General features: G+C 45.6%; 1 pseudogene; it reads right to left on the bottom strand.

Annotated features, from left to right (window-relative positions):
- Positions 1–3,950: 3,950 nt before the first annotated feature.
- Positions 3,951–4,392, bottom strand: LOC110309474 (annotated as a pseudogene).
- Between the last annotated feature and the right edge of the window lie 6,835 nt (positions 4,393–11,227).

Genomic DNA, 11,227 nt, shown 5'->3' with positions numbered 1-11,227 from the left:
CTGCACACATCTCAGCATGAACATTGCAGGGGCTGGGTTACCGGTACGAACTCTCCCCTCTCCCATAACTTTGATTTTGATCCATTCCAAGTCTAGACCTTCTGCCTTGACCTCCTGCAGTGTCTGAGACCTGCACAGCCTACCCCCTGTGGTGCACTAGTGCTGCCCCATGGGGCACTGATGTGATTGCTCCCAGCACTAGGCTCATTAATTCTGTGGCTCTTCATGCTTGTCTACCCCAGTCTGTTGTCTCTCAGAGCAAAATGCCCGGAGGAGCCAGAAGCATCCCCACCCTTGGTCTATAGACCATATATCTGGGAATTATCTTAAATTTTTCTATATTCTCTTTCTGGAACAGGACTCAGCATATAGGCAAGAGCGCTTCCACTAAGCTACAGCCCTAGGGTTATGCCAAATCCTTTATGTCCTAGTTACAAAGACCCGCTCTTCTGCTCGATGATGTCTGCAGTCCTGTCACTGCTTCTTCACTTGGAATCCCTCATAAAGACTGGTCTGGAGCATGGTACCCTAGCAGGTTTTCTACGTCTTTTTCTGCATCCTTTCAATGCAGTGTCTGCTTCTAACAATTATGACATTATACTATGGTCCTAATTTAAAGTTGCTTAGTGGCTCCATTTCTAGTGGGACATCTTTGGGCATGTCAGCCACCCACAGTCCCTGGAGTCACAAAGCTCTTGACTATTTGTTGTTGTTGTTGTTGTTTGTAACCTCACTACAGAGCCCAGGCTGGCCTCAAACTGCTAATCCTCCTGCCTCTGCTTCCCAGGTGCTGGGATTACAGGCATGTGCCACCCCTCTGGCTCCTGTCTAACTTTGCAGCCAGTCATGGCTTTATTGCATTCTTTCTACCTGATGTGTTTCCTGAAGCTACTAAATGGATTTTGCTTTGTTATACTTTATCCTTATGTTTGCTTGTGTGATATTAACTAGTCTCTTCTGTTCGAGGCTGTGGAAGTCTATCTGCTGTTCTGAAATGGCTTCAGGCTTCAAGCCTTTCAGAGCCTCCTTGGCCTTCCCAAGGCTGGAATGACTTCTTCCCTCTCCGGGAGACAACGCTCCATTCTGTAGGGGTGACGTCTGTAGGTAAGACTTCATTCTGTGTCCCCTGTCTTGTCCTCTGTCCTCTGAACATTTGGCTAAGTTAGAGCTGCCCCCGGGAGCTTGTTTATTGACACAAGAGTCCTTGGTCTCCCAGACATGACTCAGTTCAGGGGCATCACCGTGACCTTCAGGGTTAAGCATTACACAGAGATGTAAATATTTTTGGCCTCAGGAAGGTGGGATGTCAGTATGTACAACACACTTGCAGTTCGGTTGTCTTACGAGCTGATTCTAAAAAAGAAAGTCTATTCTGGTGTATGCTGCATGTTCCTCGGAGGAGACAGCCATAGGTGTCGAGTGTGGGGTGAAAGAGATGCAGCTGGCAGATTTCCCATCTCTACCAAGGCACACATAATACAGTCTCACCATCACCGAGCGAAGCTGCTTTTGTCGTCATTTGGACTGTGCTTCCTGAGTACACAGGACTCCTCATGCTAGTGTTTTATAATCCCAGCATGGAGGCACACTCCTGGAACATTAAAGAGCACTCCGTACGGTTTGCCTCAGTTCATGAATAGAATATACACTCACAGGTTTTCACTCATCCCATTACCAACGGTCTTTGCTGTTATTTTTATTTAAAATGTCCCTGAGATTAGAACCATTAAGATTTCTCTTGGAATTTTAATACCTATGCATTCCTTGGGTACCAGTTCATCAAAACAAATCCTGTAAGAGATGGCCCTGTAAAGGCATGTCTGCTGAATAGATGATGTAGTTACAGGTGGGAGCCACCAGATGGCTTAAGGAAGTGAATTTATCTCCAACAGCTTAGAAATCTGGGACTTTAAAAAGCAGCGACTGGAGAACAATTGAAAGCTTCTCTTTAACGAACCTCTAATAACCAGCAGCAACTCCTCACTATCACCTGACGTCAGCGATGGGTTTAGACAGATTTTTCTTTCTTTCTTTTTTTTTTACTGAAAACACTTTTTTTTTTTTTTTTTTTTTGGTTAACCTTCTAATGTCTCCATGCTTTAAGAATTACAGAATCATCACTGAAACTCAATTTAATTCCACAAATATTTGTTGAGTGCTTAAGTCTCAATTAAGCTTTCTGAGCGGCTTGTGGAAACATAATGCTACCCGAAACACAGCTTGCTAGACACGGAGAAATGTATGGAAGATGCAAGGCAGAGATGGATTTTTCTCTCTTTGTGCTCCTGAAGGAAGATCACCGTTTGAAGAAGTGCTGGTGGAAAGACAATTGTGGTCTAGAAAATTCCTGCAGATAATTTATAGGTGATAATAAGTAAGATTAAACTGAACACTGTAAGTAACCACAATATTTATCAATTAAGCTGTGCTTTATCTTACATATACCAAAACCAGAGTTGAAGTTATTTGGTTAAAAAGTCACCGTGGTCATTTGAAAATAAGCCTAAATGCACTGTCATCTGGAAAGAGACAAACCATTGGTAGATGGCGTTCAAATGGTTGTTTTCTTCTTTACCTTGAATATTTGGTGTCATGTAAAGTGTTTGAGATATGCCCATTTAAGAAAAACTTATTTGGCGATGTAAGGACTTACACATAAGCCTGGTTAACAGTAATTCCATTCCTGTGGGCACGCTGAGAGGCCGGGAGCGAATGCTGGATGGCTATTTTATCACTGTCTACCATATTCCTTTGAGAGAAGATTTCTCACCAAGCCAGTAGGCACAAGCCGAATTGCTCTCCTGTCTCCACCCACTACAGCGCTGGGGCTATAGCTGTATGTGAAGGCCTTGCCCATCTCCTTAGGTAGAAGCTGAGGATTTGAACTCAGGTTGTCATGTTTGCATAACAAACACTGTTTAAGTGGAATTATGCATATTAAGGCAGTCCTTTACAACTCTTCAATATCAGATCCTTTAAAAAATTGAAGCAAGCCTGGCGGGATAGCATACTCCAACAATCTTAGCACTCAAGAGGTGAGGGTCAGAGGGTCAAGAGTTCCAGGCCAACCTGGGCTACCTGCAACCTGTTTCCCCTACCTGAGGGAAACAAAGGAAAACAAGTGAATCAGGTAGAAGGAAAATCAGAAAAGGGTCTTTCATAAAGCTGAGAGCATAACATGCCCTATAATTATTGCTATATCAGCTTAGAAATATGTGTTTGCTAATAAGAACTGAGCATAACAAACTCCCTGAAACAGAGCACCGGATCCCCTTTGAAACGTAAACTAAAATTGGACAATTAACTACTTAAAGCATTGATTTCATCTGAAGTGATAAGAAATTTTGATAAACCTGAAGTGGAAATTTGATCTTTCCCTTCCAGCTTCGAGGAAAGTAACACGATGAAGATTAGCAAGGTCGGATGGCGTGTGGGGCTGCAGGAAAACCAGAAGCTGTTTGAAGTAGGTTGCTCACTTGTCCTTTTTACTAAGATGCCGCGGCTGGCTCATCTTTGCACTTATTTATTTTGTTAAATAAGCGTTTATGTATTTACGCTGGGAGATTTTACAATTGAAAAGCGTGATGGGAAAATGCAAAGCAGCCAGTCATGTTAGTGCTGTCTTTCCTTCCAGTGTTCAAGAGTGAGAGGCAGGTAGCTTAAGTGTGACGGCAGCCTGGTCTAGAGAGTGCGTTCCAGGCCAGCCAGGGTCACAGTGCGAGACTGTGTTTTAGTCAGGATTACTAGTGGACGAAACGCCATGACCAAAGCAAGCTGGCGAGGAAAGGGTTTATTTGACTTACACTTCTGCATTAAAGGAAGTCGGGACAGGAACTCAAACAGGGACAGGAACCTGGAGGCAGGAGCTGATGCAGAGGCCATGGGGTGCTGCTTACAGGCTTGGTTCTTTCTTTTTTTTGAATGAGGCAATTTATTAACCCAGCGTCCTTTGTTCTAATGCTTCTTGTTGGCAGCTGCCACCTGTCCAGCGATCCTATCCAGATCTCTCTGTCCCTGAGGTGTTAGCTTACGGCCCCCATCTTGGTCCTTTTCCGCCATTTTCAGCCCCTCCAGGGCTTGGAGGACCCGGCGGGCCACACTCTTAGAGCCTCTGCTGAAGTGGCTGGGTCTGACACCATTTCTCTGCTGTCCTCCATAGATCTTGGTCATGGAACCAACCCCAGCACCACCTCGGAGGTACAGGTGCCGTGCTGTGGAAGCAGCTCGAGCGTAGAACCAGTTCTCATCATATGGGGCAAGCTCTTTATGTTTGGCCAGCTTGACTGTGTCCACCCATTCGGGGACTTTCAGTTTCCCGGACTTTTGGAGGAAGGCTGCCAGAGCTCTGACGAACTCCTGCTGGTTAACGTCTTTTACAGTAACTCCAGGCATCTTTTAGAGTAACTCCAGGCCTCCGCGTTGCCAGCCAGGGGAAAGGGACTGGCTTGGTTCTTAAAGAACCCAGGACCACTCTTAGCCCTGGATTATTATCACCCATAATGAGTTGGGCCTCCCCACATGGGTCACTCACTAATTAAGAAAATGTTCTAGCAAGCGGTCGTGGCATAGGCCTTTAATCCCAGTACTCAGATAGCAGAGACAGGAAAGTCTGAGATTGAGGCCAGCCTGGTGTACAGAGTGAGTTCTAGAACAGCCATAGCTACAGGGAGAAAGCCTGTTATGGACAGCACCCCACCCCCACCCCCACTCCCAAATGTCCTACAGGCTTGCCTATATCCTGATCTTCTGGAGAGTTTTCTCAGTTGAGGCTCCTTCCTCTCTGATGACGCTAGCTTGTACCAACTTGACATAAAACTATCCAGTGTACCCTGTTTCAAAATTAAAAGGAAGCAAATAAGACATAGTTCAAACACACACACACACACACACACACACACACACGCACGCACACTCACACACACGAACGCACACACACACATACACACACACACACACATACACACACACGCACGCACGCACACTCACACACACACACACGCACGCACGCACACACACACACGCACACACGCACGCACGCACACTCACACGCACGCACGCACGCGCGCACGCGCGCACACACACACACACACACACACACACACATGGCGGGGGTGGGGTGCAGATTTTAAAATTTTTTTAATTTTCAGTTCTATTTCCTTGTGATTCTATATGACAGCTCTGTAACAGAATGTATCCCTGCAGGTTGCCAAGATAACTCAAAACTTGGAGCCGAGAGCAATCAAGGACTCCCCACATGAAAGACATTTGAGGGGTGGGGGCAGTGGTAAAGCAGTTGCCAAGCATGTGTGAGGCCCTAGGTCCAATTTCTAATTTCCAGAACCTTCCATCTCCCAAAAGAGAGTTTTATACAATTGGGGGAGGGCCCAACTGCCCCGCCAGTTTATCCAGAAGCTGACGTGTCCACAGAGTACAGGAATAGATGGTCTGCCTTCAGAAGAGGTCTCCAGGACTTTTCCTTCAAAGCTGATGGAACCAGACGTGCCCACGGTTGCTGTAATAGAGAAGCGCATTTTCCCAGGGGAAGTGTCTGCTGGCAGCGCATGCGCATGCCTGGAGCTCAGCTTCGAGATCTTCCTATCTGTGGAGTAAGAAGGTAGGGTGCAGAGGAGACCCATAGTATGGTGAGCATGCATGTGCTTCTCCTGGACTTAGGGAAACCATGGAAGGAAATGAGATAAATCCATTTTGAGCCCAACTTCTTTCTTTTATCTTTTTTTAAAAATTAATTAATTTATTTGTTTATTTTACACTCCATATTTTATCCAACTCCCAAACCCCTCCATCCACCCTCCTACTGCTCCACATCCCATACCTCCTCCCCACCCCCTTGCCTCCATGTGGGTATCCCTAACCCCCACCCTACCTGACCTCTAAACTCCCTGGGGCCTCCAGTCTCTGGAGGGTTAGGTGCATCATCTTTGAATGGACACAGACCAGGTCGTCCTCTGCTGTATGTGTGTTGGGGGCCTCATATCAGCTGGTGTATGCTGCCTGTTTGGTGGTCCAGTGTTTGAGAGATCTCGAGGGTTCAGGTTAATTGAGACTGCTGATCCTCCTACAGGATTGCCCTTCTCCTCAGCTTCTTTCAGTCTTTCCCTAATTCAACAACAGTGGTCAGCTGCTTCTGTCCATTGGTTGGGTACAACTATCTACCTCTGATTCTTTCAGCTGCTTGTTGGGTCTTCCCAGAGTGTGTTCATGCTAGATCCCTTTTTGTGAGCACTCCATAGCCTCAGTAATAGTGTCAGGCCTTGGGACCCCCCTTTGAGCTGGATCCCACTTTGGGCCTGTCGCTGGACCTTCTTTTCCTCTGGCTCCTCTCCATTTCCATCCCTGTAATTCTTTCAGACAGGAACAATTATGGGTCAGAGTTGTGACTGTGGGATGCCCCCCTCCCTCATTTGATGCCCTGTCTTCCTGCTGGAGGTGGTGAGTCCAACTTCTTAAACTGTGGGTCACAACCCCATCATATGGGGGTTGCAAAACAAAACAACAATAACAACAGCAAGAATAGCAACAACAAAATGCAATGATAAAGGTTTCTGACTGCTCAAGGGTAGAAAGTAAATTCCAAATGAGATAGATGATGAGTGTTTCTGCAAGTACTGGTTCACAGTGCATAGTATTGCTTCTCTGCAGCCATGAACAGAGGACACACCCATATCTTTAACATCACACCACACAGCACCAACAAGCACTGCCTGCCACATCTCAGCTCGGATTAGAGACTCTTGTATATTATGTTTGTATTTTTACTATATACACAGTTGTCTTCTCTCATAGAAATAGTGGTTTAATTTTTTTTGGGGGGGGGAGCCTTTCAGTGTTTTCCTGCCATTTTTCCTTGGTGTGTAAGTGTCAGATTGGTTTATCTGTTGTGTTGTATTGTCAGAATGTATGGTTTTTTGTTTTGGTTTTTGGTTTTTTGAGACAGGGTTTTTCTGTGTAGTCCTGGCTGTCCTGGAACTCACTCTGTAGACCAGGCTGGCCTCGAACTCAGAAATTCGCCTGCCTCTGGCTCCCAAGTGCTAGGACTAAAGGCATGCGCCACCACACCTGGCCTTCTGTATGGTTTTAACAGTTATGGTGGGAGTGGCTGACTCACATGTCCTAAAACATTGCTACATATGTTTTTGTTTGGGATTGGGCAGAATTCCTGAAAGGCCCTTAGATATACTTCTGCCATTCTTTGTACTGCGTGTTTCTGTGAACTAGTGTTCTCAGCATTGATGATTATAAAATCAAAAGTGTCAGTCAATCTTGGAAGACATTGAAGATGCCTTAAATCCTGGGCTATCAAATATTCAGACAAGCTGTAATACTTCATGTAAAAATTAACAAGTGCATCTGTCTTATTACTGTACAAGGTTGCTTTTGTCTTTAACAAATAGTAGCCGGACAGTGATGGCACATGCCTTTGATCCCAGCACTTGGGAGGCAGAGGCAGGTGGATTTCTGAGTTTGAGGCCAGCCTGGTCTACACAGTGAGTTCCAGGACAGCCAGGGCTATACAGAGAAACCCTGTCTCGAAAAAAAAAAAAAAAAAACCAAAAACAAAACAAAAAAAAGTGAATGTATATATAGACATCAAAGAGTTTCTCTAAAATATATTTCTTGAGGATTTATTATCAGTAAATATTTGATCTGCAGAACTTTTTTCATATACCTGTATACCTGGGTCATGTAAGTAGTTTTTGGATGAAAAAGGGTCACACAGGAAAAAGGTTTCAAAAGCCCTGATAGAAGACACACACATGTGCCTGGGGCTCTGGGGTGAAGGGCCCTGCAGCCAGGGAAGCTCTGGTGCTGGAGTTCCTGTGTCCAGGTGCAGTGCATGGACGTTGTACAGAGGAGCAGTTTAGTGTGGGCAAGGGGCCGTGGGCAGAGCCAGCAGTGTAATCCATTGCTAGACAGGCTGGCACTCCAGTCACCAGAAAGTGGACCTGTTTCTTCATCCTTCCTCTCAGTCTCCAAACCTGCAAGAGCCTGACCTCAGGAGGGGGAGGAGAGAAGCTGGAGCAGCTCTGGGCTGGGAGGGAAAGGTGTGTGACAACGTCACAGAAGAGGGGAGTGATGTCTCCCAGGCTGGATCAAACTGGCCTGAGGTTTAGTGTCAAGGGGCAACGGAAAGCTGTCAGGGACCTGCTGGATAACACTGGGTGGAGGGCAGATCTAGCCGCTGCAGCCCCTGTTTCTCCTCTCAACTCTGAGCTTTCTCAAATCATGATAATGTGTTTGTAATTAGAGACTCAACAAAGTTCTTTAACTACTTATCATGGGCCCTGAGTTCAAACTATTTAATAAATGAGCCATTAAACGGCTTTATCTTTTTCTGAGGTTTTTTTCTTTTTAATTGTTATTAATAGTTTTGAGGGAAAGGACGAAGACAGTAATCATCTGCTTACTGTCTGGAGATTTCAGTGTGGGTGTGGAATGCTATGCTCCCTTCTCCCTCTCCACCCCCTCCCCCATATTCATCTATTGTTTTGTTTTTCGGCAGCGTTTCACGTTGTGTCTGTGCCAGGCTGGTCTAGAACTCATTATAGAGCCCACAGACTGTGGCCTTAAACCTGAGGCGGTCCTCTTACGTCAGCCTCCCAAGTGTTGGGAGGACAGAAATGGACCACCGTAACCACCTACCACTTTGTCCCTTTTTCTTCTACACACACACACACACACACACACACACACACACACACACACACACAGAGGGAGTAGTGCTGCACTTTGTTAAACAACACTGAAGAAAAAAGATGAATGATATTTTATATACATGGATTTTGAGGGCAAAAAAAAAAAGTCCCTTTAAAAAGGAAAGAATTAACCAAGTGCATTACCCGTCTTCGTATTTGACTGAGTTACCAGTGGTTATACTCAAATATGTTACACAGCAAGCTTTAGAAGGGTCCATCTCGGGGCTGAAGAGATGGCTGAGTGGTTAAGGACATTTGCTGCTCTTGAAGGGGACCTGAGTTCATTTGGCAGGACCTACACTGGGCAGCTCACCACTGCCCGTAACTTCCGCTCCGGCGAATCTAGTGCCCTCTCCTGGCATTGCGGGTGCCTGCGTGCACGGGCACACAACCACAAAGACACAAATAATAAAACTGATGCTTAAAAAATAGTGTGCTCAAAGTAAGTTTCATGAGATACACCACCCTCCACACCTCTTCACGGTCCCCGTCACTCAGCACACAGTTTCCACAGACTTAGCGTGCTTGGGAGTAATGTTTTAGGCACAAAGATCCTGGCATCTGCATGCAGCAGGTGACTTTTCAATGCCACCCCGAGACAGGTGAACTTAAGAACCCCCTCCCCACCATGATTAAAAAAAACTTGTCCTGTCAGCTTAAAATCTTGTGATTCAATGAGTTTGGAGAACTTGTTTGGAGAACTTGTGATTTCTCTCTCCTGTCCTCTCAAAGCCATAGATGAGAAGAAAAAAAAAAAAAAAAAAAAAAAAAAAAAAAAAAAAAAAAAAAAAAAAGATGACACAGTAAACACAGTAAACACCTGGTCAAAGGTTACAGGACTGTTAATCTAAAACCAGGTGACCATCTAGGTCTTCACTTGGGTGCTGCTTCTCCTTGCCCTCGTCTCACTTCATCAACAAAGATTGTGAAAGGCCTCCAGTGCTCTGGGCTTGTCCTGTTGCTAGACTAAAGAGAGCAGTAGTCCCCATTTGGTACATTAGGCAGCCTGTGGAGTGTGCTCACTGGGACCTTGCTTCACTAGTAAATAATAAGAGAAGAGACAGTGTTAATAAGTTTGTTATGTATTCTCCTCCTCCTCCTCATCATCATCATTGCATGTGTGTGTATATGTGTCTATGTGTATGTGTACATGTGTGCCTGTGCTTGTGGAGGTCAGAGGACAGTTTTAAGGAGTCAGTTCTCTCCTTCTACTGGGGTTTCTAGGGATCAAGTTGAGGTCATCAGGGGTGTGTGTGTGTGTGTGTGTGTGTGTGTGTGTGTGTAAGTTTGATACAAGTCTGAGGACATTCAGATAATAAAATAGGAGCTACTGAGGGGTCTGTCTTCCTTTCTATGTAGTTCAAGCTATCCTCCTGCCTCTGAGTGTGGGAGGAGTGCTATAAGTGTCCAGTTCACTGAGCATCCTGTGATGATGAGGAAAACAGAGATGGATTCATGGAGATAGTCAGGAGATGCCGAGACTGGTCCGTACAGTCATTCTGTTAATATCGGCTCAATACGTACTGAGTGTCTAGCCTGCAGTGGGACTTTTGGGAAGCAGTGGTCATCAGATACTGACGTGATTCCAGCCTGCATAGAGCTTACTGTGCTGTGGAGAAGATGACTCTCGCCCGATTATATGATTAAATATCTGCAGTCGGCACTAACAGCTGCATATGAGGCACTTCCCTATCTTATTTAATTATCATCAAGGAAGATCAACAAAACAGTGAGGTGTAGTGGTGCTCAGCCTTGTAAGTTCAAGGCCAGTCTGGTGTTTATCGTGACTTGGAGGTCAGCTAGGGCTATGTAACACATCCCTGCTGCAGAATAAAAACCAATAATAAAACCTTCAAGCAAACAAATAACAGCAAATGATTGTGTGCTCCACCCCCCTTCCTGGAGAGTGAACCCAGGCCTTCATGAAATCCAGGCAAGCCCTCAACTACTGTGCTCTATGTCAGCTTTCTCCCCTAACCCCATTTTGGGACAGGTTCTCAGAAAGTTGTTTGGATTGTCCTGAAACCCACTCTGTAGTCCAGACATTTGTGGAATTTCTAATTATTCCATGTCAATATCCAAGGTAGCTGGGATTACAGGAGTATGCTTCCAGGCTTCGCTCTAACATCTGATTTAGGGGCTGGAGAGCTAGCTCAGGGGACAAGAGTAGGGCTCTTTCAGAGGACTTGGGTTTGGCTCCCAGCGGTCATATCTGGTGGCTTACCACCTCCTGTCACTCCCGTTCCAGGACTTCTGATCTCTCTGGTCCACATGAGGATCTGTACTCACACAGTGCACATAAACCTATGCAGCCATGCATATACACACATATAAAAATAACTCCTCTAGCTAGGTGGTGGTGGTGGTGGTGGTGGTGGTGGTGGTGGTGCACACCTTTAACTCCAGCATTCTGGATGCAGAAGAAGCATACTTATAGGAAGTTGTCAGTCAAAGCCATGGTGTATGAGCTCATTCGGGACCCAGTCTAGCTTGGAGAAGGAGGGAGACTGGGG

The sequence above is a fragment of the Mus caroli genome, chromosome 14 (assembly GCF_900094665.2).
Source record: "Mus caroli chromosome 14, CAROLI_EIJ_v1.1, whole genome shotgun sequence".
Lineage (NCBI taxonomy): Eukaryota > Metazoa > Chordata > Mammalia > Rodentia > Muridae > Mus > Mus caroli.
The sequence above is the reverse complement of the archived record's forward strand: the minus strand, read 5'-3'. Positions and strand labels throughout refer to the sequence as shown.